The sequence below is a fragment of the Bubalus kerabau genome, chromosome 8 (genome assembly GCF_029407905.1).
Source record: "Bubalus kerabau isolate K-KA32 ecotype Philippines breed swamp buffalo chromosome 8, PCC_UOA_SB_1v2, whole genome shotgun sequence".
Classification (NCBI taxonomy): Eukaryota; Metazoa; Chordata; class Mammalia; order Artiodactyla; family Bovidae; genus Bubalus; species Bubalus kerabau.
Window position 1 is genome coordinate 101,738,538 of NC_073631.1, and position 27,784 is coordinate 101,766,321.

The 27,784-nt window shown below is 43.6% G+C and overlaps 1 long non-coding RNA gene across 1 annotated transcript in view; it reads left to right on the top strand.

Moving 5' to 3' along the window:
- The first annotated feature begins 221 nt into the window (after positions 1-221).
- Positions 222-27,784, top strand: part of LOC129658654 (uncharacterized) — a 30,282-nt gene continuing 2,719 nt past the window's right edge. The window contains exons 1-2 of the long non-coding RNA XR_008717491.1: positions 222-340; positions 26,456-26,614. This is a non-coding gene — a long non-coding RNA (uncharacterized LOC129658654). The remainder of the gene's footprint in view (positions 341-26,455; positions 26,615-27,784) is intronic.

The following is a 27,784-nucleotide window of genomic DNA, read 5'->3' on the forward strand; positions in this document are numbered from 1 at the left end:
AGTTCAGGAGTCCAAGAAAACAGTGGGGGGGCAGGGGGGAGGGAGGGGTAGAGGCGGAATGCAGTTCATCAGAGTCCTGTAGAAGTGAGAGAAGGGGATCAAGCAAGAGGTCTTGGTGGTTGGAGGGGACAACTAGGAGTGATTTCTTGAAGCACTTGAATATTATAAAGTGAGGACAGTCTTTTGTCATTATTGGGTGTTTATCTGCTTTGTTTTCTTTAGGCATCAATGGTCTTTCCTATGTGCAGAAGGGAACTATTAAGGACCACATGTGGTTTGGACAGAGCGACAGTAACCACCAGTTACCACTGCTGGCCCTCAGGAGAATGAACTCTATAAGGTACTTGTTTAAAACCCAAAATGTTTGGGATCAATCTCCCAAGATACCTGCAGGGAGTTTTTCTGTCCCTGTTTTTATCTCTATTTCAATTCACTTTGAGCTTCACAGAGCCTTTAAAATAATAAAGTTTGCTGTTATACTTAACTCTCACTCCGGGTAGTAACTAAAGAGTATGATGTTAGCACATAGCCCTGGAAGCATTGCCCACCATATTTTGTTTTGTTTAGACTCACGCTTCATTCACTGATATTCTGCAAACATGTATCAGTGAAGATGGTGGCATCCTGGTAAGCCCCCCAACCCCGCTTCTTTATTTCTTGGCAGAGCATGGTTGAAATAAATTGGGAAAGTTTCTTTTCTTCAGGGGAGCTGCGAAAGAATGATAAATGGGTTCCTTGTTCTGATGCATCCTTCTGTTTCCTACAAGGGAAAAATCCAACAGCTGCTCATCTCTGTGTTGTCAGGAGCCCCATTTGCTCTCTAATAAGATCACTCACTGTTGTGTGGTAGAGGTGAAGGTGAGTTTCGTATTATTCATTAGGCTTGAGTCCTCATTAGTAACTTTTTTATAAAATAAACACTCTGCTCTGCAGACACAGAGAACAAGAGCCTACTTCATACAAATTACGATGATAAATGTCTCCTGTGGCCCTAGATTCCAACTCTTAACATCTGGGACCTCCCCATCTCCATGGCAACATAAAGTAAATAATAAAAATAGTCCACATCCAGGAAAAGCACAGCGGGGAATGTCTGTCCTGAAAGAAAACAAGCGCTTAACATGCATTCACATACCCGCAAGAGGACCCATGCAAAACTCAACAGTTGATCAATAGGAAAACAGCGGTGAGTGGATAACGCCAAGTGTGAAAGCAAACAGGCAGAAAACGTCAGATGGTTTGAAGTATTGTCTGCTTTCAAGAGGATGCCTGAAGGGAACGTTGCTTCTTATATTCATGGGCTTGTACAGTGTGTCTTTTACATTTTGTACAAATGTGTTTTGAATTATAAGCCTGTTATGTTACACCGTATTTAAAGGGAACCATAGATTATAAAAGCAATAGTATCAAGCAAGGAGCTGGGAACTGCTGATTTTGTTTTTGCCACATAACTTCTTAGTAAAGCCTCCGCCTGCCAAATAGGCCTCCTGCAACTCTTCCCAACATGCACTCCAACAACCCGGAGGGTCACTCCTCCCACACGCCTGCCCGCCCCAGGGGGACACAAAATGGTACATTTGGGAGGCTCCAGAGCCCCAACAGTTGGCGTGAGAGCATCCAAGCAGCCCTCTGGGAGAAAAGAATGTGCCTTCAGGGGCACAAGAAAAAGCTCAGGAATAGGATGTTTTCAAGAATGCGTTTTTGACTTAATTTCCTAGTTAGCTGTAGTGACTTTGGACCTTTCAGTTCACTGAGCCTGGTTTAACTCATCTGTGAAAATAGAGACAGGGGGACTTCATGACCTGGTGTCCCTACCAGCCCTGGAATTCTACTATTCTGTGAATTGAGCACAAAGCATGATTTTGTTTCAATCTTTCTGGGTAAAAATTTCTGAGTTTACTGTTCTACCCTAGCACTGAATGTGACCAGATGGCAGCATCAGGGCAAGGGGGAGTGGGAGGAGGGGAGGGTTAGACGAAGCTTAGGGGAAAGACAGAGGGGTCTAGAGCCAATCCCAGTGACTGGCTGTGTGACCCTGGGCAAATTGCTCAACCTTTCTTGGCCATAATGTCTTCATCCCTACCAATGGGAATGATGGTCCTCACCTTACAGCATCACTGTAGGAATAACTGCAAGTAATCAATAAATGGCAACTATTAACTTTTTTATGGATCTTTGAGACAGTTATTTAAAAACTATTTTGATCACAGAAGTAAGATTTTATAGTAGTGGGGCCACTTGTCTGGTGTGATTTATGGAAAGCCAACTCAATACTTTGTCATGGGGATACTATTTGGCACTACCTCTGTGTGAATCTATACTGAAGATCCACCATGGGGCTTTTCTTTGAATCCCTAACAGTAGCTTTTATACTCTGCATCTTTCTCCCAAAATTGTGAAAGTCTCTTGGTCATGTCTGACTCTTTGTGACCCCATGGACTATACAGTCCATGGAATTCTCCAGGCCAGAATACTGGAGTGGGTAGACTTTCCCTTCTCCAAGGGATCTTCCCAACCCAGGGACTGAACACAGGTCTCCCACATTGCAGGCTGATTCTTTACCAGGCGAGCCTCGAGGGAAGCCCAAAATACTGGAGTGGGTTACCATCCTTCTCCCAGGGGATCTTCCCAACCCAGGCATAGAACCCAGGTCTCCTGCATTGGTGGGCAGTTTCTTTACCACTGAACCACCAGAGAAGCCCAAAATTAGAGTGTAGCTAAACCATTCTGGCTTTAATTTAATAATCTAGAAAAGTTGGGCTCTGTTATATAGTAAGTGAAAGTTTTTGCTATATGAGTTGTGCACAGACATCTTGCCATGTATTCACAGGCAAATATTCAAATTAAAAGCTAACCATGTTCATTGGAACATTATGGAAACAACTTGAGTGTTCATCAGTGGATGAATGCATAAAGATGTGGTGCATGTATAGAATGGAATACTACTGGGCCAGAAAAAGAATGAAATCTCTCTCACCATTCTCAACGAAACAAATAGACTTCATTAAATGAGTGAAATCAGTTATACTGAGAAAGATAAATAGAGTATGATCTCACTTTTATGTGGAATCTAAAAAAATCCACACAAAAACAAGTTCATAGATACAGAAAGGCAGATTGGTGGTCACCAGAGGGGAAGGGAAAGGAGGTAGATGAAGTGCATGAATTCATTGTATAATGATGGACAGTAACTAGATCTTTCTTGGTGATCACTTTATAATATATACAGATGTTTTATTTTAGCAGTGCACACTTGAAATTTTATATAATGTTATATACCGATTTTTTAAAAATCACCGGAGACTAACACAATATTGTAAATCAACTATTCTTGAATTGCAGGGAGAAAAAAGCTAACTAGAAGTTAACCGTCACAAAGATGGCTTTGGGGGCAGATTTTTTTTGTTGAGGGGCTTCTCTGGTGGCTCAGATGGTAAAGAATCTGCCTGCAGTGCAGGAGACCCGGGTTCGATCACTGAGTCGAGAAAAGATTCCCTGGAGAAGGGAATGACTACTCTCTCCAGTATTCTTGCCTGGAGAATTCCATGGACAGAGGAGCCTGGCGGGCTACAGTCCATAAGGTCACAGAGACTTGGACATGACTGAGCGACTTTCACTTCTCTCTTTATTCCTTTCTTCCAGTTAAGTTCCTCTTCATCTCTTTTGTGTCTGTTGACCACTCTCCACCTCTTAATTTCCCTCCTAATCTTCTGATTTTAGTGTGCTCTTCTTTCCAATTCTGTGTTCTATATTCTTCAGTACTGTTCATTCCTCACTCCTTTACTACTTCTTATTCCATTCCTGACCTCCTTTCCTTTTTATTTTCTCAAGTTTCACTTCTGATCCTTCTGGGAGTGGGTGGGTGGGTTTTGCAGAAAGATAAATACTAGAAGGGCAGATGGACTTTCCTTGGAATATAAGAAACAGGACTTGCAGTTAACTCCTGGGACTGAATTTCCAGAGGATGGTTCATATCAGAGCATCCAGCTGCCCAGGATTTAGAGACATCAAGCGGAGAACCAGCAAGTGTCTGGGCAGTAGTGACTCCAGGGGCACTGGAGTCTAACCTGTCAAGGGAAGAGGGAGTCAGTTAGAAGTGGCTGCTGTTAGAAGAATAAGGTGTTGTATTTGATCCAAAAGACAAATCCAGCATTTGGGCTGCCTGACCTGAAAGGATGGGAAAAAAGGCTAAATGAAAAAGGCTAAATTGACCTCTGTTCCAATATTACAATATGAGTAACCCAAACAATATGATTAAAATAACTGATGCATTGAACTCCTTGGTCAAACAGGAACACTAGTTGATCTCTAATATTAACTATCAAAGAACCCACCTGCCAATGCAAGAAACATAAGGGACATGGGTTCGATCCCTGGATTGGGAAGATCCCCTGGAGGAGGGCCTGGCAACCCACTCCAGTACTCTTGCTTGGAGAATCCCATGGACAGAGGAGCCTGGCAGGATGTAGTCCACAGGGTCACAAAGAATCAGACACGACTGAAGTGACTTAGCATGCACGCACACCTCACCCTAGTCAGCTCTGAGTCTTATGCCCCTCTCTACCAGTTATCATCTGACTGATTTTGGATAAATTACTTAACCTTTTCAAGTTTTTTGTTCCCTCTATAAAAACATATGACACCTGTGTCTTTTATAAGTAACAGATTAAATGAGCTCTCATGTGAAGTGCACTCAGGGTACTTTGAAGTTCCTATGCAGTTACTGCATCTTGGTCTTGGGATTTTAATATTTCAGAGATGCTTTGTTCGTGTGATGGGTAGTTAAAGGTCCATTTGGCTCAGCGCCCTACCCTGTCCTCATGCCCTGACGTTAAGCGAGTTTGAATTAACCTTACATCTGTATCGTGCTGTATAATACATTGCTCTCTGCACCCTTACATCCAGCCATTCTTGGCATCTCCTCCCCAAATTCCCATTTGGCTCACTAATGATTTAACTTGTCTGGTATGGAAAGAAAGGTTAAAAGCCAGAGGCTTAAAACCCATTTTAAGCCTCACACCAGGTATGTTAAAGCAGAAGTTTCCAGGTAGGGGTGACTTTAACTCCCAGGGACATTTGATAATGTCTGGAGATATTTTTCATTGTTACAACTTGGCAGGTAGGTTGAGGTGGTGCTCCTGGCAGGTAATAGGTAGAGGCCAGGAATGCTGCTGAATATTCACAGTGCAAAGAAATGCCTCATCCAAAATTTCAACAGTGCTCAGGTCGAGAGACCCTAGTTTGGAAGTAGCCAGTTGGACAAATCGTTTTTGTAAATAGGAGACCTTCCTTTTCAGTTTTAGCCTCTTACTATTTATTAAGTTTAAGAATGTCTGGACAGAGGAGGCGTTCAACGGGATCAGAAAACCTTTAAAACTGAGCTGCTGTTATGAATTCAGAGAAATATGTTTGCCTTTTGGACAAAGAGATCTGTAGCCTTGTGCATGCCAAAAAAATTTGCTCAGGGTTTGCTGTGCGGCAGCAAGCGAATCTATCCATAAAAGGGATGGACTTCACTGCTCAGAGGGGTTCCCTTCAAGGGTTTCCCTTGCGAGCTAAAAAAAAAAAAATCATCGGGAAAGGCAAGGCTGGCCAGCCTTCTGAGTTCCAGCCCCTCATCAAGGAGTGTTTATATTTCCCCGGAGGTGAGAGCATGGAGGCTGTGGGGAAGGGCAGCACTCTAGCCCTAAAAAGGGGTTGTTTGGGAACCATCTTATTTTTTAGATGCGAAGATGAACCAGCTTAGCTGGAAAGTTCTTTTAAAGGAGAATCTGGGTTTTATTCTTAGGGGAAGCTGAGACGAAGTCATCATGAAGGGACAAATGCCTGGGCTTCTGGATCAGGAACATCAGGGTTAGACCCCAGCTCCTGCAGCGGCTTACTGACGCTGTCACCTTGGACAACGAAAATAAATTAGCTACAATTACCACACACCTACTACATGCCAGACTTAATGCTAGTCTTACACGTGCAATATGATTTCACTTTATTTTTACATTAACACTTTGAGGTAGCTTGGTTATGTCATATAGTCAGTAATGGACTAACTCACCTAGGTTTGTTTGACTCCAAAGCCTGTGATTTTTCCACTACACCCCATTCTCTCCCTAAATCCCACTTTTAGCCTCAGTTTCCTTGCTTGTTAAATGGACTCAGACCACCTCAAGAGAGTGTTAGAAAGATCAGCCCCAAACAACCTTGGATGCCTCTGGTCTGTAGGCAGTTCTGGCCTCCAGGGGGCGCTCAACACTCCTCTTGTCTACTTCCTGCGCCACTTTCAGCATCTTTAAGGACATTTATCAGCCTTTGCATCTGTGGGGGTACATCAGTGAGCTGAGATAAAGGCTCGTGCCCCTCCAGGAGGCTTGCTTCTGCTCCCTCTCCTTTCCTTTTATTTTTTTTCGTTTAAATATTTATTTATTTATGTAGTTGGCTGTGTCAGGTCTTAGTTACAGCATTGCAATATGCAGGATATTTAGTAGCAGCATGAAGGGTCTTTTAGTTGCGACATGTGACATCTAGTTCCCTGACCAGGGATCAAACCCGGGCCCCTCACCCTGGGAGCACGGAGTCTTAGCCACTGGACTACCAGGGAGGTCCCTGCTTCTTCTTCTTTCTCTGGAGCCACACTCAGCTCCCTTTGACTAGGGAGTCTCAGAGATGGGGGCAGTCACCTCCCTCTCCCAATGGCCAACCTGATCTCTTCCACTTCTGAGGGTGATGAGGTTGGGTGGCCTACATCTTCCTTCTCTGACTTGCATACACCTGTCCTCTCTTTCTGACTCCTCGGACACCCTCCTCCAGATCTACTGCCCTGATCTGGGCGTCTGTGTGGAGAGCCCAGGCCAGCTCCTCTCTAGGTCTCAGAGAAAGTCTTGCTTGTGCTGGCTGGAACCTTCCCTCAACCCAATATTTTTGATCCTTGATGCAGAAATAAACAGATAACACCTCTGCAGGCCTCTCTGCAATGGAACGGAAGGAGGACCCTGTAGGTTCAGCCTAGCTCCTTGGCTCCTACTTTGCATACAGGATCTAAATCCTGCTGAGAACAGTGTTGCTTTATCTGCTTTCATAATCAATGCTCCTATCTCTTTCAGAGAAGCCTTCAAAAGTGGGACGTTTAGGATAATGTTCCACTATTCCTTAATTTCCTGTCCACAGGATATTCACATCACCCGTTGAATCTGACATCCTCCTATGTCTAACAGTTAGTGCTTGATGGGTGTTACTCCTCCCTTAGACACAAACGAGAGCCTGAGAGATCATACAGTTTAGGGGTGTTTAACTTAGAATCCTACTAAGGGTAGAGTCAGTGACATAATGAGCATTTTCTCTCTCATTAGTCAACAATCCAAAACTTTTGACCCATGGAATAAAGCATGAGACAGAAGCAAGAGGCTTCTCTATGTCAGGAAGAGAGACACAGTTATCGTTACAGTATGGTTGCACTCTTGGTCAATTTGAATCCCGAGGATTTGAAGTATTCCAATACACTCTTTTGGAGAAGGCAATGGCGCCCCACTCCAGTACCCTTGCCTGGAAAATCCCATGGACAGAGGAGCCTGGTAGACTGCGTCCATGGGGTCGCGAAAAGTCGGACACAACTGAGCGACTTCACTTTCACTTTTCACTTTCATGCATTGGAGAAGGGAAATGGCAACCCACTCCAGTGTTCTTGCCTGGAAAATCCCAGGGACAGCGGAGCCTGGTGGGCTGCCGTCTATGGGGTTGCACAGAGTCAGACACAACTGAAGTGACTTAGTAGCAGCAATACACTCTTTATAAACAAAAATTTTAAAATATGAATCTCCTTATTCTTTCTGGAGGTGGGGGTGGGGGAGGAAAAACCTCAAGAAGAGTCTAATTCCAAATCTGATAGCCTGAGTGAGTAGAAAATCTTGGTTAGGCTGTGTGCTCCATGAGGGTTTGAAATACCTGGGGAATAGTAATGCCCATCAGTTGTTGACTGTGATGTATGAACTCATTACTGTTTACATGCTGTGAGTGGACTTAGTGTCTATCACTTGCTGTTGCTCTGTGTGACCGTCCTCTTTGTATCATATACCAATGCCATCTATATGCCTATTAAGTGGTACAGCTAGAGTTTTCTTTTTTAAAAAGTGTTCTTTGGACTAAAATAGGGGTCAACATACTTTCTCTCCAAGGGCCAGATAGTACATACCTTATGCTTTGCATACCGAATAGTCTTTGTCACAACTATTCAACTCTGCCATTAAAGCATAGAACCCACAACATATAAATGAAGGCATAAGGCTGTGTTCTAATAAAACTTTAAATACAGATGCTGAAATTTGAATTTCATATAATTTTCACATGTCAAAAAATCTTTTTTTTTATCTATTTAAAAATGTAAAACCTATTTTAACTTGTAGGTTGTACAAAACCAAGTGATGAGCCAGATTTAGGCCACAGGTTACAGTTTTATGGCACCTAGACCAGAAGTTAGATATCATAAAAAGGCATTAAGTATTATTTATTTTGCTTAGAAACTTTGTTAGAAGAAAAATAAGTTACAATGACTGTTGATCTGTATAGTACACACGTGCATATACACACAGGTATACACAGACATGCATATGCACTGATTCCCATTGGAAATTATTTTTGAGTTGTTGAGGAGGGTGTGTCTATAGGCTGCTGCTGTGGCCCAGAGGCACCAGCAAAAAACTGGATCAGTTTTCAAGTCCCTTAGCCAGAAAGGGCAAAAAGAGAAGATACTGTGATGTTCTGTATATAATTCTATTAGTTGGGTACCAGAAAAACAGAGATCTAAATACACGATGGTTTGAACAATATAGTAAATATATCTTTCTGCATGTAAGAGTCTGGACAGGCAGTGCAAAGCTGCACCCAGGTCCCTTCATCTCAAGTTTCGATCAACTTCAGCAGCCTGCTCTTACCCTCATAGTCCATGAGGGCTGCTCCACCTCCCCCCATCATACCCATATTCCAGTGAGAAAGAAAAGAGAAAGGGGCAGAAGAGGGCACACTTGGTCATGATTTTTTTTTTAAATTTTTATTTCTTAATTTTTAAATTATTTTTTCCCACACCATGCAGCATGTGGGATCATAGTTCCCCAAACAGAAATAGAACCCACACCCCTTGCAATGTAAGTGCATTTTCTTAAACACTGGACCGCCAGGGAATTCCCATGATTTTTATTTTCGGGGCTGGTGCACTGGAATGACCCAGAGGGATGGCATGGGGAGGGAGGAGGGAGGGGGGTTCAGGATGGGGGACACATGTACACCCATGGCGGATTCATGTCAATGTATGGCAAAAACCAATACAATATTGTAAAGTAATTAGCCTCCAAAAAAGAAAAAAAATGGTGCTTTCTTTTTCCAGACAAGATGGGGTAACAGGGACTGGTTTTATCCTCGTGTTCCAAACAACAACAGGACAAACTGCCAGACAGTGGTTTTCACGATGTAAGACATCAGGCAACAAAGGGCAGCAATCCCCGAGAGAGAGGAAACAAAGGCGGTGAGCTCTGAAGGTGTCCCAGACCTCGGTGCAAGATGGGGAAATCCAGAGTGGAGGGAGTGGAGTGGAGCTGGGAGCCCCGGGAAGCCCAGGTCGTTAGGGCTCACAGGCAGAGCACCACGAACGCGAATGCTGCATGGAGACAACTCTGGAGGTCTGCCAAGTGTCCCGCTAACCCCGCCCCCTCACCCCCCACCCCTTGGTTTCATCTGAGCGCTGATCACTACGCGGTGTGAAGGAACTAGCCAAGGCCTGAGAGTATTGGAAGGAAAATTCTCTAGAGCTCACCCAGAGGCAGGAAGAGCTCCTCTTATAGTAGCCAGAGTAGAAAACCTTCTAATTCATAGGGCGTCAAGTAGAATTCTCAGAGTTCTGCCTCAGTAGTGGGACAAAATGAATTCTAGCTTAAATGCTACTCTGCTTCCACCTAACAAAACCTAAAACCAAACATAAATAGATCAACAGATCATTTCCTAATGTAATGGGATAATTTGGGAGCCCAAAGATAAAAGTCCTAATCTTTGGAACCTAGAAATGTTACCAGATTTGGGGAAAAGGATCTTTATAAGTGTGACTGTGTTAGGGATCTTGAGATGAGAAGACCATCCTGGATTATCCCAATAGGCCCCAAATGCCACCAGAAGTGTCCTTATAAGAAGGAGACAGGACTTGCCAGATGGTCCAGCGGTTAAGAATCTCTGCTTGCCAATGCAGGGGTCTCAGCTTCGATCCCTGGTCAGGGAGGATCCCACAACTAAGCCCGGGCGCTTCAGTTACTGAAGTCCATGCACTCTAGAACCAGTGAACGGCCCGAGAGAAGCCTCTGCCGTGAGAAGCCCATATGCCACAGCTAGAGAGTATCCTCCACTCGCCACAACAAGAGAAAGCCCAAACACAGCAACGAAGACCCAGTGCGAACAAAAATAAATCAATCAAAGAAGGAGGCAGGAGTAGAGCCACACAGAGGCAAGGGCGATGTGAAGACAACTGGCTGAGATTGGAGTGACATGGTCAAGGGATGCTGGGCTCCACCGAAGCCGGAAGAGGCAAGACAGAAGCCGGAAGAGGCAAGACCGAAACCGAAAGAGGCGAGAGATGAAATCTCCCCCGGAGGCCCTGGAGCTGCCCCCACTGACACTTTGGTTTCAGACTTCTGGCTTAAAGAGTAAATTTCTAGTGTTCTGAGCCACTACGTTTGAGGTAATTTATTACAGCAGCATCACGAGACTAACACACCAAGTAACTTAATCACATCCCGTAACAGAACTCAGATATTTATAGGAATACAAAATTATTCAGCACCTAACAAGATAAAATTCACAGTGCTTACCACCCAAGCAAAAATTACCAGGTATGCAAAAAGGCTGGGAAATACGTAACGAAGGGAAAAGTCAATCGATTGAACTGACCCAGAAAGCACAGATGGTAGCACTAACATACATCCTTTTTCTCTTTTTTTGGCTTCCCTGGTAGCTTAGTCCGTAAAGAATCCACCTGCAATGCAGGAGACCGTGGCTGGATTCCTGGCTCAGGAAGATCCACTGGAGACGGGATAGGCTACTCACTCCAATGTTATTGGGCTTCGCTTATGGCTCAGCTAGTAAGGAATCCGCCTGCAATGTGGGAAACCTGGGTTCGATCCCTGGGTTGGGAAGATCCCCTGGATGAAGGGAAGGACTACCCACTGCGGTTTTCTGGCCTGGAGAATTCCATGGACTATATAGTCAGACACGACTGAGTGACTTTCACTTTTTCAGTTCGGGACCTAAGATTAAGACGTGATGCTGCTGCGGATGCAGCTGAAATCCTGAGTTCTACAACCAAAAGATGAAATGGAGAAAATGGGCAGATGGCTAGCAGTCCCAGCCATCATAGTAAAAACTTGTCTCACCAGTTGTATTAGTCAGGGTTTTATAGTTACAAACAACTGAAACAGATGTGGTTGATTTAAGTGAAAAAAAAATTTAATAAAAGGATATTGTGTATTTCACAGACTTTAGAACCAGGCTTAGAAATCGATCAGGAACAAATGAGACCTGGCAGCAGCCAGGACCATAGCCAAAATCTTGCTGCGGAGCCCATCTAGTGAGGATAATGTTCGCTGGACATCACAATCTGCCCTCTGACGTCACCTGGCACATGTGCAGCTGCAGCTTCCCGGATGCTGCTGCCACCGGAAAGTCCACATCACGGAGTCCGCTGCTGCCGGCTGCCAACAGGCATGCTCCTTGTCCTGTTTCTTTGGACCACTAACTATAGGCTGCCATGGGTGCATTGGACAACTGGGCTTCACCATAGTCTGAGTCCCAGCTGCTAGGAAGGCTGACAGAAGGAGTTTTCAGCTTCTGCCCCAGAAGGCATCAGGAGGAAAAGAAATCGTCTCAGAACTGGAAGAGGGTGCAGAAACTGAACAGCCAAGTAGTAACAGTAATTACCAACAAAGTCCATTTTATGAGTTCTACTGATGTTGGCAAACCATGAGTGCAGAGTGAAGGCGGGGGGGGGGGGGGGGGGGGGGGGGGGAGGGGCCTTAACATTGGTGCATGTGTAAAGTCTCTCCAGTCGTGTCTGACTCCATCCTTGGGATTCTCTAGGCTAGAATACTGGAGTGGGTTGCCATGTGCTCCTCCAGGGAATCTTCTCCACCCAGGGATCGTACCTGCATCTTACATCTCCTGCATTGGCAGGCAGGTTCTTCACCACGAGCACCACCTGGGGAGCCCTAGCATTCCTGACGCAACTTCTACTCTTCTGAATCCAGTTTTCACCATCTAAGCCCACCTTTGTTTTTTATTCCTAATGAATACATTTTAGTCATATTTACATGTATTTGAGATATGTGAGTGATCCTTCGGAAGTAAATCATCTAAGTCAGTGTTATTAACTTCCCATTTTTGGTGATTTTCTTACTAACATGTCCATTACTTTATGGACATCCTACTGACTACCAACCTTTGTACTGAGGATGGGAAAAGTAAAATCTAAAAAGAGAATGGCAGTTAAATGCATTCTTTCCTTTGTGCTCTGGTGTTTACTGTAGAGAATGACTTTAACTCTGGTTTAGTCCAACTTGCTTCCTGGATTATGTCTTTAATCCGTGATGATTCTTAAGCAGTCCGCTTCCCCACCCCACCTCCACCCCCACCACCAGCCTGGATTCTCCTTGCTTAAAAGGAAGTAGTAGGGAATATCTGACCGGAAGGACCAGTGTTTTAGAAAGCTGCATTAGTATGACTTAAGAGTGATGGGAGGATCTCTACGTTGTCCCTATAGTTCTGTCCTTTAAAGTTAATTCCTTGGACACTTTCCATAAGTCTCTCACTAAAATACCAAACAAAAACAAACAAAAAAACATAGAAGGGACAACACGTAAAATGATAATCACTTTTAACACCTTGGAGGCCTAAGTTTTTCCGGCACTAACTAACACTTACTTGGCACTACAGAGTGCCTTGGGCTCCCCTGGTGGCTCAGTGGTAAAGAATCCGCCTGCCAATGCAGGAGACTTGGTTTGAACCCTGGGTCAGGAAGAGCCGCTGGAGAAGGAAATGGCAACCCACTTCAGTATTCTTGCCTGGGAAACCCCATGCACAGAGGAGCCTGGCAGGCTACAGTCCATGGAGTTGCAAAGAATCAGACAGGACTTAACTAACAATAACAACAGAGTGCTTCACGTGCAGTTTAAGTCACTATTATTCATGAGGTCCTATCTTGGGGGTATTATTATTGCTGCTTTTCTACAGATGAAGAAAGCGAGGGTTGGAGAAGTCACATAACTTGCCCAAGGTCACACGGACAGTTAATGGCAGAGCTGTGATTCAAATCCCCAGAATTGCTCTGTAACTGTCTAGCCTCTGTGCTAGACTGGTGGCTGCCTCTCACCTAAGAGAGTACTGACCTGAACAAGACACAGGGCAGCTAAGTACTGATAAAAGGGAGAAGGGAGCCCAGGTCCAGGGCACAGCACACTGCCCGCGCAGGGCAGGCCTGAGTCCAGGTGGGACTCTGGGACACACAGAAGAGAGATCTAGGGGGCTGGACAGCACAGATCACCCCGTGGCTAAGGGTCTGCCTTCTTTCTGGCTGGAGGCCCTTGGCCATCTTGCGCTGATGGCTCTGACTTCAGGGATCTGCCTTCTTGAAGAAGTCCCCAACTACTTTCATTCCTGATGAAATCGGCAAACTCTGTCTGCCACCTTGAGGTCCAAGGACAAAGGTGAGGGAGGGGGGACTATTACACAGAACTCTCTGAACACTGCTTAAAGAGGCACAGAAAATGATTTGCTGCCTGTGCAAAGCAAAGTCAGCAACATGCATAACAGTGAGGCCAGTTGCTTATGAGAGAAAGAAAACCTGTTGGAGCCATCATTAAATGGAGAGTCAGACGGGAGACTTAATGGCCAGGATGGCAGTCTCTGTGGACTCTCCAGCCTTTTCACTGGAGAGATGGCTTCACAAAGCACCACACAAGCTCAAGTATTCACAGACAGGAAACCATAAAGTTGCTGCTCTTGTTTCTGCTGGGGATTTTACTACCTCTAAAGAAAACAGTGAGTTTTAGTTCTGTGGAACTATCCCTTTCAGGCATCCCAGGTGGTGTTAGTGGTAAAGAATCCGCCTGCCACTGCAGGAGACATGAGACCTGGGTTTGATCCCTGGGTCTGGAAGATCCCCTGGAGGAGGAGGGTATGGCAACCTACTCCAGTGTTCTTGCCTGGAGAATCCCCATGGACAGAGGAGCCTGACGGGCTACATAGGGTTGCAAAGAGTAGAACACGACTGAAGCAATGCAGCACGCACACATCCATTTCACAGAAAAGTCCAGAATTCAAACTCCATTCAAATCCCATCTTGGTTCTCTTGGTCTCTTTCCCCTCCCTACCCTACAGCGTCCAAAGTATCTGATTCTAAATAAAAAGCAAATAACCAGAAACATTAGAAGATAAGTAAAGAGAACTAAAGCAAAAGAACATCAAGCAATCCTTCAGTTTTTGCACCCAGACCAGACAATGGTGGAGAAAAACAGAAAAGCTTCTGCCAAAACCATCCTGCAATAACTCCACCTTTCTAGTTCTTTGCTCATCAGCAGGCGAGTCAGGTACTATCAGCAGAAATAGGCTTTACAAGTGGCAGTGTGAGCACTGCACCATGATTTAAGCTTCTTGAAACACCCAGACTTAGGGCACTTAGACTGATAACAGATTATATCTCAAAAATGTCTTCTATCCAGCATCCTTTCTTTTGAGGAAACACAGAAAGGAGCAATGCGAATGAGCCTATTTATAAATTTTTTGGCCTTATCCATTCTTTAGAATTGAAAAGTAGTATTAAAACACTGGGTAATACCATACTTAAGAACAACACAAGTTACAAAGCAGCAATGTAGAAGGCAATTTTAGAATTAAAATTAGACATCGGGCTTTCATGAGTCATAAGATTTTATATATCAGACAGGCTGGCATTTATGTGCGGGAGGGCCAGGGAGGGACTGAAGGTGGTGGAGTGGGGAGATGTGCAGATATAGAGTGCGTATACCCACAGGAAATCGGTTCTTACCCAGCCCCCACCCACCTATGCTTCCCCCTCGGTCCCACTGCTCTGTTATCTGTTGACCCACAGCCACCTCTCGCATCTGGTCTCTCCCCTTGTCTCTCCGTCATTCCATCTGTCCACCTGGACTTTTGTGGTTCTGATGTTACCTCCCCAGCTTCGACTTGCCTTTGGAGCAGCCTCCTAGGCTAACCTGCCATCCTAGTCTCTCTTTTTTTAAAAGAAAATGTAAAAAAAAAAAAAAAAAAAAGAAAGAAAGAAAATGTACACCCGTGGTGGATTCATGTCAATGTATGGCAAAACCAATACAATATTGTAAAGTAAAATAAATAAATAAAACTGAAAAATAAAATAAAATTAAAATTAAAAAAAATAAATAAAAGAAAATGATCCTTTTTACAGGAGTATAGTGGTGGTTCAGACGGTAAAGGATCTACTTGCAATTCAGGAGAGCCGGGTTCCGTCCCTGGGTCGGGAAGATCCCCTGGAGGGGGGCATGGCAACCCACTCCAGTATTCTTGCCTGGAGAATCCCATGGACACGATGTGTCAGTTTCTGCTGTACAAAAAAGTGAATCAGCTATACATTTACATATATCCCCTCTTTTTTTAAAATTTCCTTCCCATTTAGGTCACCACAGAGCATTGAGTAGAGTTCCCTGTGCTTTACAGTAGATTCTCAATAGTTATCTGTATTATGCATAGTATTAATAGTATATGCATGTCAGTCCCAATGTCCCCATTAATCCCATCCTCCCCGCTTTCCACTTTAGTATCCTTAGCATCTATGTCTGTATCTCCATTTGCTTTGCAAATAAGACCATGTTATACCATGTTTCTAGTTTCCACATATTTTATGAATTAATACATCGTAGTCTCTTGACTGGAGAAGGCAATGGCACCCCACTCCAGTACTCTTGCCTGGAGAATCCCATGGACCAAGGAGCCTGGTGGGCTGCAATCCATGGGCTCACGAAGAGTCGAACACGACTGAGTGACTTCACTTTGACTTTTCACTTTCGTGCATTGGAGAAGGAAATGGCAACCCACTCCAGTGTTCTTGCCTGGAGAATCCCAGGGACGGGGGAGCCTGGTGGGCTTCTGTCTATGGGGTCGCACAGAGTCGGACACGAATGAAGCGACCTAGCAGCAGCAGCAGCAGTCTCTTGACTGGAGTTCCTCCACCTGCACTAAAACTTTGCTCTGTTTCACAGACTGTGCCTCTTACTTTCCTCTCTTTATCTCCACCAATGGATCTTGCTCCCTGATTGTAATCACATGTAAGTTTTTCCTATCCAAAACCAGCTAAGCAACCCCAAAACTAAAATAAAATAGAAAAAAAAAAAAAGAACAAACCACAAACATAAACAAAACCACTGGTCCTCTACTCTGCTTCCTCACACCTCCCAGAGCAAGGGCCTTCACTCTATCTCTCTCCATTATAAAACTTCTTTAAAAAGTCGCCTTTGTCAACTGCTTTCTTTCTGATACCATTGGCTCCCTTCTCACTCCTTGCAATTAGGCTTCAGCTCTTATACCTCCATAATAAGTTTTTAAAGGTCAATATTCCAGTGTTCTCTCCTGGAGAATCCCAGGGATGGAGGAGACTGGTGGGCTGCCGTCTATGGGGTCACACAGAGTCGGACACGACTGAAGCGACTTAGCAGCAGCAGCAGTCAGCCAGTTACCAAATGCAGTGATTTTTGTTTTATTTTCATTCTGTTTAGCCACCTTATATGATCAGCCCTGCTCTGCCCTGCTCTGCCACTCCCAACCGTTGTCTCCATGCCTGGGAAATTCTCAACTTTATTCATTTCTTATCCCCTGCTTTATCCCTGTGTCTCCTCCCCTTCCTCTTTGGAGGAAGTTATTTGGATTTCCAAATAAGTTTCCCCTAAGAATCTGCCCTTGACCCTGTTCTCCATCCTTTCTTCTGCAAGTTTCTTCTTGGAAAACTCATCCAGTCTCATGGCTTTGACTCTTCTGTCCCAGTGACTCGTTTCTGAAACCTCCTCTCTCACTCTGACAACCCTCATGGCTCCCATCTGGCTTCACCAACTCCTGGCTGGAAGCTTCCACCCTCATGTTCTCCCAGTGTGTTGATCTTCAGTTCAGTTCAGTTCAGTCGCTCAGTCATGTCCGACTCTTTGCGACCCCATGAATCGCAGCACACCAGGCCTCCCTGTCCATCACCAACTCCCGGAGTTCACTCAAGACTCAAGACCATCGAGTCAGTGATGCCATCCAGCCATCTCATCCTCTGTCGTCCCCTTCTCCTCCTGCCCCCAATCCCTCCCAGCATCTGGGTCTTTTCCAATGAGTCAACTCTTCGCATGAGGTGGCCAAAGTACTGGAGTTTCAGCTTTAGCATCATTCCTTCCAAAGAACACCCAGGGCTGATCTTCAGAATGGACTGGTTGGATCTCCTTGCTGTCCAAGGGACTCTCAGGAGTCTTCTCCAACACCACAGTTCAAAAGCATCAATTCTTCGGTGCTCAGCCTTCTTCACAGTTCAACTCTCACATCCATACATGACCACTGGAAGACCCATAGCCTTGACTAGATGGACCTTTGTTGGCAAAGTAATGTCTCTGCTTTTGAATATGCTATCTAGGTTGGTCATAACTTAACAGGTTCAAATCTAAACCCCTTCTTTTCCCTGCTGACCATTAACTTCCTATTTCTGTTAATTAAGAAACAGAAAGAGTTTCTAATCACATCAGCTCAAAATGTTGGAGAATCTTTCATTCTTCCCTGTTTTTTTTTTTTTTTTTGGCCCATATTTGATTAGTAGTCAAGTTCTGTCAATTTGTTGAAAACATGTATCTTTTGTGTTTCTTCTTTCCTTTTTATACCCTCTGATACCCTCTAGTTCAAGATCTGACCTCCTCCCTCGTTATTTAATGCCATAATTTCCTAATAGGTCTCCCTCCTTACTTCCTTATCCCCTCCTTATCCCCTCCCTCCTTACTTCTCCCTCCTTACTTCCAGTTTCACCCCACCGTGCTGCACCTGATATTCAACACAGCACTACTGTGTTCATCTTCCTGAAACACATGTCAGAGCTGGCTGTTTTCCTGCTCAGTCATTTTTAATGGTGCCCAATGCCCTAAAGCATAAAGACCCAAACACACACAACACATGTAGGATCCTTCACCTCTAGCCCCAAACTACCTCTCTAGGTTTATTTCCCATCAGTTTTTTTCTTTTCTCTCTACCAGTTATTTACTCTGGCCACCACCACACAATCACATGTTAATTTTTTAAAAATATTTATTTATTTGGCCGTGTCAGGTCTTAGTTATGGCATGCACTTATCTTTAGTTGCTGCATATGGGATCTAGTTTCCTGATCAGAGACCAGACCCAGGTCTCCTCCACTGGAAATGTGGAGTCTTAGCCACTGGGCCACCAGAGAAGTCCCTCACATGCTAAAGTTTTACAGCCAGTGGCAAGAAACAAGCAAACAAAAACACTCTAACTCAAAATCATTTAATAACTCAATTTATGTATGTATAGATTTAGTTAGTGATAATGAAATTTATTGATTAAATTTAGGCTATACATGGTAAAATTACCACAGGAAGTTCTGAAGCAGGAGGCCCCTGGCATGGATGTTCCTGAGCTGATCCTGCTTCTTTGCAATTCTGTTGACAGAAGTGACTGGTATTTTGCTAACAACCTTACTCGAAGTTGGAACTCACCCAATTCACCCTGCGCTGATCACAGTGAGCTTTGTATTATAATTACCTGTTGCCAGTCTTATCCTTGCTGAGATTGGAGGAGGGCCCCATGAAATTACACCCTTCTCCTCTCCACCTGAGTTCTGAAGTGAAGGAGAGAGAGGAAGGAGTGGCAGATAAGATCAAAACAACAATTTATTACTAATAAAACTGGTTTTGAAGAAAGGTGCTTCTCTGTGTTTCAACAAAAGTCTTCCTAACACACGAAACCCCAGAACATGACAGATGCCTCTCCAGTCACAGGCAGGGTTAGAAGACAGGGCTCCTGAGTGGGCAAGAAGTAAGTGGCCCATCCCAGTCAGTACTCTGGAAATTACATATGGTAACTCACTCCTCCAAAGGGAGGAATAAGGGATGAGACAAGAACCCAGGGGTGGTTAGGGGAAACATCTCTCCTGGAAACCATCGAAGAACTCAAAATCCTCTCTCTGATAAGATCATAGACTTCTCGAAGTCAAGGGCTAGATTTTATAAATCTTTTAAGGTGATACACATATTGGGTGCTTAATAATATCTGCTGTGCATGCGTGCAAGCTAAGTTGCTTCAATTGTGTCCAGCTCTTTGCAATGCTATGGACTGTAGCCCATCAAGCTCCTCCATCCATGGGATTCTCCAGGAAAGAATACTGGAGTGGGTTGCCATGCCCTCCTCCAGGGGATCTTCCCGATTCAGGGACTGAACTCAAGTCTCCTACAGCTCTTGCACTGCAGGTGGATTCTTTACCACTGAGCCACCAGGACAGCCCCAATAGTCTGCTACATTACATTAAATTATATGATAATTATTACACATAAATGATATAGTGACTATGCCAAAGCCTTTGACTGTGTGGATCACAATAAACTGTGGAAAATTCTTCAACAGATGGGAATCCCAGACCACCTGACCTGCCTCTTGAGAAACCTATATGCAGGTCAGGAAGCAACAGTTAGAACTGGACATGGAACAACAGACTGGTTCCAAATAGGAAAAGGAGTACATCAAGGCTGTATATTGTCACCCTGCTTATTTAACTTATATGCAGAGTATATCATGAGACATGCTGGGCTGGAAGAAGTGCAAGCTGGAATCAAGATTGCTGGGAGAAATATCAAAAACCTCAGATATGCAGATGACACCTCCCTTATGGCAGAAAGTGAAGAGGAACTCAAAAGCCTCTTGATGAAAGTGAAAGTGGAGAGTGAAAAAGTTGGCTTAAAGCTCAAGATTCAGAAAACAAAGATCATGGCATCTGGTCCCATCACTTGATGGGAAATATATGGGGAAACAGTGGAAACAGTGTCAGACTTTATTTTTCTGGGCTCCAAAATCACTGCAGATGGTGACTGCAGCCATGAAATTAAAAGATGCTTACTCCTTGGAAGAAAAGTTATGACCAACCTAGATAGCATATTGAAAAGCAGAGACGTTACTTTGCCAACAAAGGTCCGTCTAGTCAAGGCTATGTTTTTTCCAGTGGTCATGTATGGATGTGATAGTTGGACTGTGAAGAAGGCTGAGTGCTGAAGAATTGATGCTTTTGAACTGTGGTGTTGGAGAAGACTGTTGAGAGTCCCTTGGACTGCAAGGAGATCCAACCAGTCCATTCTGAAGATCAGCCCTGGGTGTTCTTTGGAAGGAATGATGCTGAAGCTGAAATTCCAATACTTTGGCCACCTCATGCGAAGGGTTGACTCACTGGAAAAGACTCTGATGCTGGGAGGGATTGGGGGCAGGAGAAGGGGACGACAGAGGATGAGATGGCTGGATGGCATCACCGACTCAATGGACGTGAGTTTGAGTGGACTCCGGGAGATGGTGATGGACAGGGAAGCCTGGTGTGCTGCAATTCATGGGATCTCAAAGAGTCGGACACGACTGAGTGACTGAACTGAACTGAACTGAAATGATATAGTAATTATATAACAATTTATATTATATGATTTATATATTATAAGCTTGGTATGTTATATTATTACAAAATATCACATATAAAACATATTATATAAAATTATTTATATTCAGTTCAGTTAAGTTGCTCAGAGTGTCCAACTCTTTGTGACCCTATGACTGCAGCACACTAGGCTTCTCTGTCCATCACCAACTCCTGGAGCTTGCTCAAACTCATGTCCATCGAGTTGGTGATGCCATTCAACCATCTCATCCTCTGTCATCCCCTTCTCCTCCTGCCTTCAATCTTTCCCATCATCAGGGTCTTTTCCAGTGAGTCTGTTCTTCGCATCAGGTGGCCAAAGTATTGGAGCTTCAGCATCAGTCCTTCCAATGAATATTCAGGACTGATTTCCTTTAGGATTGGCTTTTGTTTGATCTTCTTGCAGTCTAAGGTACTCTCAAGAGTCTTCTCCAACACTACAGTTCAAAAGCATCAATCCTTCAGCACTCAGCCTTCTTTATGATTCAACTCTCACATCCATACATGACTACTGGAAAAACCATAGCTATGAGTAGATGGACCTTTGTTGGCAAAGTAATGTCTCTGCTTTTTAATCTTCTATAGGTTGGTCATAGTTTTTCTTCCAAAGAGAAAGAGTCTTTTACTTTTATGGCTGTAGTCACCATCTGCAGTGATTTTGGAGCCTCCCAAAATAAAGTCTCTCACGGTTTCCATTGTTTCCCCATCTATTTTCCATGAAGTGATGGGACCAGATGCCATGATCTTCTTTTTTTGAATATTGAATTTCAAGCCAGCTTTTTCACTCTTCTCTTTCACTTTCATTAAGAGGCTCTTTAGTTCCTCTTCCATTTCTGCCAAAAGGGTGATCTGCATAACTGAGGTTATTGATATTTCTCCTGGCAATCTTGTTTCCAGCTTGTTGCTTCATCCAGCCCAGCATTTAACATGATGTACTCTGCACAGAAGTTAAATAAGCAAGGTGACAATATACAGCCTTGATGTACTCCTTTCCCAATTTTGAACCAGTCCGTTGTTCCACATCCGGTTCTAACTGTTGCTTCTTGACCTGCATACAGATTTCTTAGGAGGCAGGTAAGGTGGTCTCGTATTCCCAGCTCTTGAAGAATTTTCCACAGTTTGTTGTGACCCACACAGTCAAACGCTTCGGCGTAGTCAATAAAGCAGAAGTAGATGTTTTTCTGGAATATCACATATAAAATGTATTATATAAAATTATTTATATTAAAAATTATTAAAATTTAAAGAGCTACTAATATGCAACAGTGACATTACCAGAGACTTACACAAGCAAAACTGGTCATAACACAGTGAAACAAATTCTTCTTGAGCCTGCATAGCATAAGGGGAGGCTTACAGAGAAAATGGACCCACTTAGAGCTTTGTGTATCATCAGATAGAATAAGGTAATTATTAGATAAAACGTTTCCTATGAAGAGTTTTTCTTAAAAATCCTATCAAAGCAGCCAGGTTTTTATTTCTTTCCAAAATTCCTAAGAAAACTTATTCATTTTATTTTTTTAACAGTGAATCATTTTGTACCACCCAGACCCTTCCTACAATGCCAACCATCTGGGTATGTAGAAAACTAGCATTTGTGACTTACTGTTTTCAACTTTCGTTAAGATATTTGGTGCCAAATAGATGTGACACAAAGGCGTCTCTTTGAAGTGCTTTAGTTTTGATATGTCACATTGTCACAGCACATAATTCAAAATTTAGACACATTAATCTATTTGGAGAGTCTTGATGGAAAAACTTATTGCACTTTAACAAACACCATTCAGTATATTTGAATAACTGAGTTCAGAAGGGTGAAATATTGAAGTAAACCTTAGAACTTAAACTTGGGTGGTAATACCATATATGCATATAATCTGCTGAGTGTGTGCATATCACATAGCTCACTTATTTAAATAACAGTCAAACACTTCTAAAGGAATGGCCTCTCTCTTTCTCTTGGGGGGGGTGTGTGTGTGTCTAGGTGGAACTTGATTCTCTCAGCAGAAGCAATTTTCTGTCCTTATTCCAGGTACTATGATGTCCCTTGGACTGCTTCTGGGACTTAATTTACACACCATCCTATTGCCCTAAGGGATTTTAAAGCTGAATTTAAAACTTTTTGTGAAGTTCCATGGCTGCCTGAGGTTGAGCACTGCTGGGAAGTAGGGATATATAACAAGCCACTCAGAGGGAACCACTGAATAATTAGGGAAATCCTTTAAGGTAAGACAGTGTTCATGCTGCTTCCCTGGTCAGGCAGTGTGTGGTGCTCAGGGGAGAGTGAGCTTCAGGGCTGGAGAAGTGCTGTGTGTAAACCTGGAAGCTCTGAACGGTCCTCTGAAAGCTGGCATCTGAGAGCACAGCTGGGATCCATTTTATGAGGAGTCTGATTGAGTCCCTGAGCAGTAGCCTATGGAGAACTATTTTAGGGACACTGATGACTGCCATCTGGGAAACTGATCACATTACTTTGATTGCTTGTTGTTTAGCTGCTAAGTTGTGTCCGACTTGTTTTCATCCCCATGGACTGTAGCCTGCCAGGCTCCTCCATCCATGGGATTTCCCAGGCAAGAATACTGGAATGGGTTGTCACTTCCTTCTCCAGGGTATCTTCCCAACCCAGGAATCGAACTTGAGTCTCCTGTCCTGGCAGGTGGATTCTTTACCATACTAACAGGAAAAAAAAAAAAAAAATCGACAGGGACATTGATCAGATATCTTCAAGAGCTACTCATACTTAAAATCCCAGAATGGAGAAGAATGAGTAGATACAGTGTCCTACTGTTACTGACCTTTTCAGGTTGGGACCTAATAAGGGTCCACCTGCCTGTGTCCTTTGAGCCAATAGAATGAGGCAGAGTTCAGTTCAGAAGCAAAGGAAAGCTTTGGGTTTGTTTTTGTTTTTGGCCATGTCCTGCAGCATGCAGGATCTTCTTTCCCTGGCCAGATATTGGACCCATGCCCCCTGCATTGGGAGCGTGGAGTCTTAACCTCTGGACTGCCAGGGAAGTCCCAGGAAAGCTTTCTTTATTCTCTGATCTAAGAACAGAGAAGTGTGAGCTCCTGCTCTAGAGTACACCTCTCCAGACAGGCTGTGGGTGAGACTGCCTTATAGGATCTCAAGGGGGCGCTCTCTGAACTCGCACAGCTGTGCTACTTAAGCTTCTGATTGCAGTGCTGGGTGCAGAGTCTCTGCACACGCCCCATTGCCACCATCTTGCACTGCAGAGTCGAGTGCAGAGCTTCTGCACACAGCCCTCCCAGCTAAAGCGTCCGAGCAGCCATTTTGCACCGGGAGCTCCGGTCTGAAGTCCAGAGTGTGAGGTCTCTATACAGGGGATCCTATGAGCAAGTGAAACTAGGTGAAGCACAAGGAAAAAGAAAGGAGAAAAATGGTCAGAATTTATTACCGAGATTCTATTTTTATTTCCCTGGGATTATTAATGGACTTTGCCAGTGATAGCACTTTTTAAAAAGCCCCTCTTCAAAGGGTTTTGGTTCTAGATTCTTCCTGCCTTTGGTGGTGTAGATGACACCACCCTTATGGCAGAAAGTGAAGAGGAACTCAAAAGCCTCTTGATGAAAGTGAAAGAGGAGAGTGAAAAAGTTGGCTTAAAGTCATTCAGAAAACGAAGATCATGGCATCTGGTCCCATCACTTCATGGGAAACAGATGGGGAAACAGTGGAAACAGTGTCAGACTTTATTTTTTGGGGTTCCAAAATCACTGTAGATGGTGATTGCAGCCATGAAATTAAAAGACGCTTACTCCTTGGAAGGAAAGTTATGACCAACCTAGATAGCATATTGAAAAGCAGAGATGTTACTTTGCCAACAAAGGTCCGTCTAGTCAAGGCTATGGTTTTTCCAGTAGTCATGTATGGATGTGAGAGTTGGACTATGAAGAAAGCTGAGCACTGAAGAATTGATGCTTTTGAACTGTGGTGTTGGAGAAGACTGTTGAGAGTCCCTTGGACTGCAAGGAGATCCAACCAGTCCATTCTAAAGGAGATCAGTCCTGGGTGTTCTTTGGAAGGAATGAAGCTAAAGCTGAAACTCCAGTCCTTTGGCCACCTCATGCAAAGAGTTGACTCATTGGAAAAGAGTCTGATACTAGGAGGGATTGGGGGCAGGAGGAGAAGGGGACGACAGAGGATGAGATGGCTGGATGGCATCACTGACTCGATGGACGTGAGTCTGAGTGAACTCTGGGAGTTGGTGATGGACAGGGAGGCCTGGCGTGCTGTGATTCATGGGGTTGCAAAGAGTCAGACACGACTGAGCAACTGAACTGAACTGATGGTGGTGCCTGCCATGGGAAATGGTAATGTAAATCCTTCTTCTTGATGTGCCTGTTAAAGGGAAAGGAGTGAAGGCAGAGGTCTTTTTCTGCTTTAAAAATCACCATCACCACCATCAAAAACCCACACCAAACATTTCCCTTAAACGCAGAGAATAATAAGGGAGTTATATCTGAACAGATAGGATGAAGTCCAAAAATCTCTTACTGGAGGTATAAGATCAGTGCAAGCCTATGGAGAAAGTCTCAAATTCCAATTTAGGGTGTAACCCAGTAAAAGAGGACAGCACGTTTATGTACTTAAAACTCTTTGTACATACACATACATATCTGACAGTGTAGAGCTACAGAAAAATGCTTAGACGTGCACATTGGCTCTATGCATCCACTCCCCTCAGGCTATTCCTCTATAGCTGCACACTCCCAGACTGATGGTCACAATCAGAGGTTCTGAGCAGCAGGACCCCTCCCTTTATTTTTAAGCCTCAGACACTTCAAAGAGAAATCACGTGTTTTGTACAGAGAGACAAAATGACTGCCACTCTCCATCCCTTAAAGAACAAAATGAAACAATATGTCACCTGGCCAGAGTCATCTGATTTGGCTAATGACAACTCTGTCCAGATGGCTTTAAGTTCCTTGAGAACACTCACCTGATGGTGCATAGGTAGGGTACATCACAAAGATGATGTTCTTGGCAAACTGTAGTACCTGCTGCTTTACTGGGAGGATTCTTTTTCTTTTTTAAATCAAATTAGAAAATTCTCACCATTCATTACCTTTTTCATTATTGACTTGGGACCTTTCTCTTTCCTTATTTTCTAGAAATCTTTTAATTTATTTTATTATTATTTTTAAAATTTTGGCTGTGACTCGTGGCTTAGTACCCCCACCAGAGATTGAACCCAGGTCCTGGGCAGTGAAAGCATTGAGTCCTGATCACTGAACTGCCAGGAAATTCCTGTAGAAATCTTTTTAGACTTAATTGAAACTTCTCATGATTTCTACATTTTCTATCTTCACTTCCAAGTTTTCCATTTCATTGTTTCTCTGGGCTGTATTCTGGTATGTTGCTTTAGCTTGGTCTGCTCATTTAGTAATTCTTCTTCAATAGATTGCATCTAATCTACTGTCTATCCATCGAATTTTTAATTCCAATAACTATATTTTGTTTCTAAGCTTTCTATTCAGTTCTTTATTTTTTTCTTTTGAACTTTTTATTTTGTATTGGAGTATAGCCAATTAACAATGTTGTAATAGTCTCAGGTGAACAGCCAAGGGACTCAGCCAAACATATACATATATACATTCTCCCCCACCCCCTTCTATTCAGTTCTTTAAATCTACCTTTTCTTTCTTCCTTCTTTCCTACCTTCCTCTCTCTCTTCCTTCTTTCCTTTCTTTCATTTTCTTTCTTTCATAGATTTCTTTCTTTTCATAGATTTCCTTTTAGATTCCCTGGTGGCTCAGATGGTAAAGCATCTGCCTGCAATGCGGGAGACCTCAGTTCAATCCCTGGGTCGGGAAGATCCCCTGGAGAAGGAAATGGCAACCCACCCCAGTACTCATGCCTGGAAAATTCCATGGATGGAGAAGCCTGGTGAGCTACAGTCCATGGGGTCACAAAGAGTCGGACACGACTGAGCGACTTCACTTTCACTTTTCCTTTTGTAATGTCTGCAGTCATTTTGAGCATGCTTATTTCATTTTCTCTTTCAGATTGTTTTAGTAGCTCAATTCCTTGGGAGATGGGAAGTGATGGGGGTAAATTCTGTTGTCTGAAGTATCTTTTGTTTCTTTTTTAAAAACACTTTTTGACTATGCCATGGAGCATGCACAATCTTAGTCCCTCAACCAGGGACTGAACCTGCCATCCCTGCAGTGGAAGCTCAGTCTTAACTGCTGGACCGCCAGGGAAGTCCCTGTTCATAATTTCTACTGACTCTTGCCCATGATGGATTTGTCCCTCCAGTGTTTTGTAATTTCTTTTATTGTGAGCTCATCTCGTGTGGGACTTGCTTATTTCTGTGAAACTACCTGTATTCTAAATTGTGAAATGTTTCTCTAGCGTGTCTTTTATAACTGCCTACGCCAGACACTCCCAAAATATTACTAGACTGGGACCAGTTTTTATATTAATTTCTTGGCTTGGAAGTTTCTGGGCCATTCCAGTAGGGCAATTTGAAAAAACAAATTCATTTGTAGAGTTGTTCCCGGGTTTCAAATTCTCAGGAAAGACTTCTTTTCCACAAAGGGTGCCAAGTACATTTTCATGTCATCTTGCTGTGCTGGTTAGAAAATTTTTTTTCTGGTCAATACTCTCCCTGATGGTTCAAGCCTATCAAGGATCTTGGCTTCCTGTGGGAGTCTTATTTTCATCCCCATCTTTTGCAGGTTTATATCCTTGGTCCATTATTAATAAAATCCAGATTCCAAGGCTGGTGAAGATCTGTGACTCACTCCAGTTCTGAGGGCAAAAGGAGCATCACTTCATATGCTAACTTCTTTGGTTTCATTCTTCCTCCTTCTGTGATTTCTTTTTCTTTCCTATGATCTTAACTTTGCTTAAAAATTTGTTTTTGCTATATTTTATCCTGTAATCCTTGATATACTTAGGAAGAAAGAGTTTTCAAGTTATGTTAGCCTGCCATACCATCATAATCAGAAGTCCTTTCACCTGTGCTTTATATTTTCTTCCCCATACTCTTAAGTCCTCATGTTAAGACGGCTGCATTAGCTCCCTAATGTAGTTCCCTCCAAGAGCTCTAAG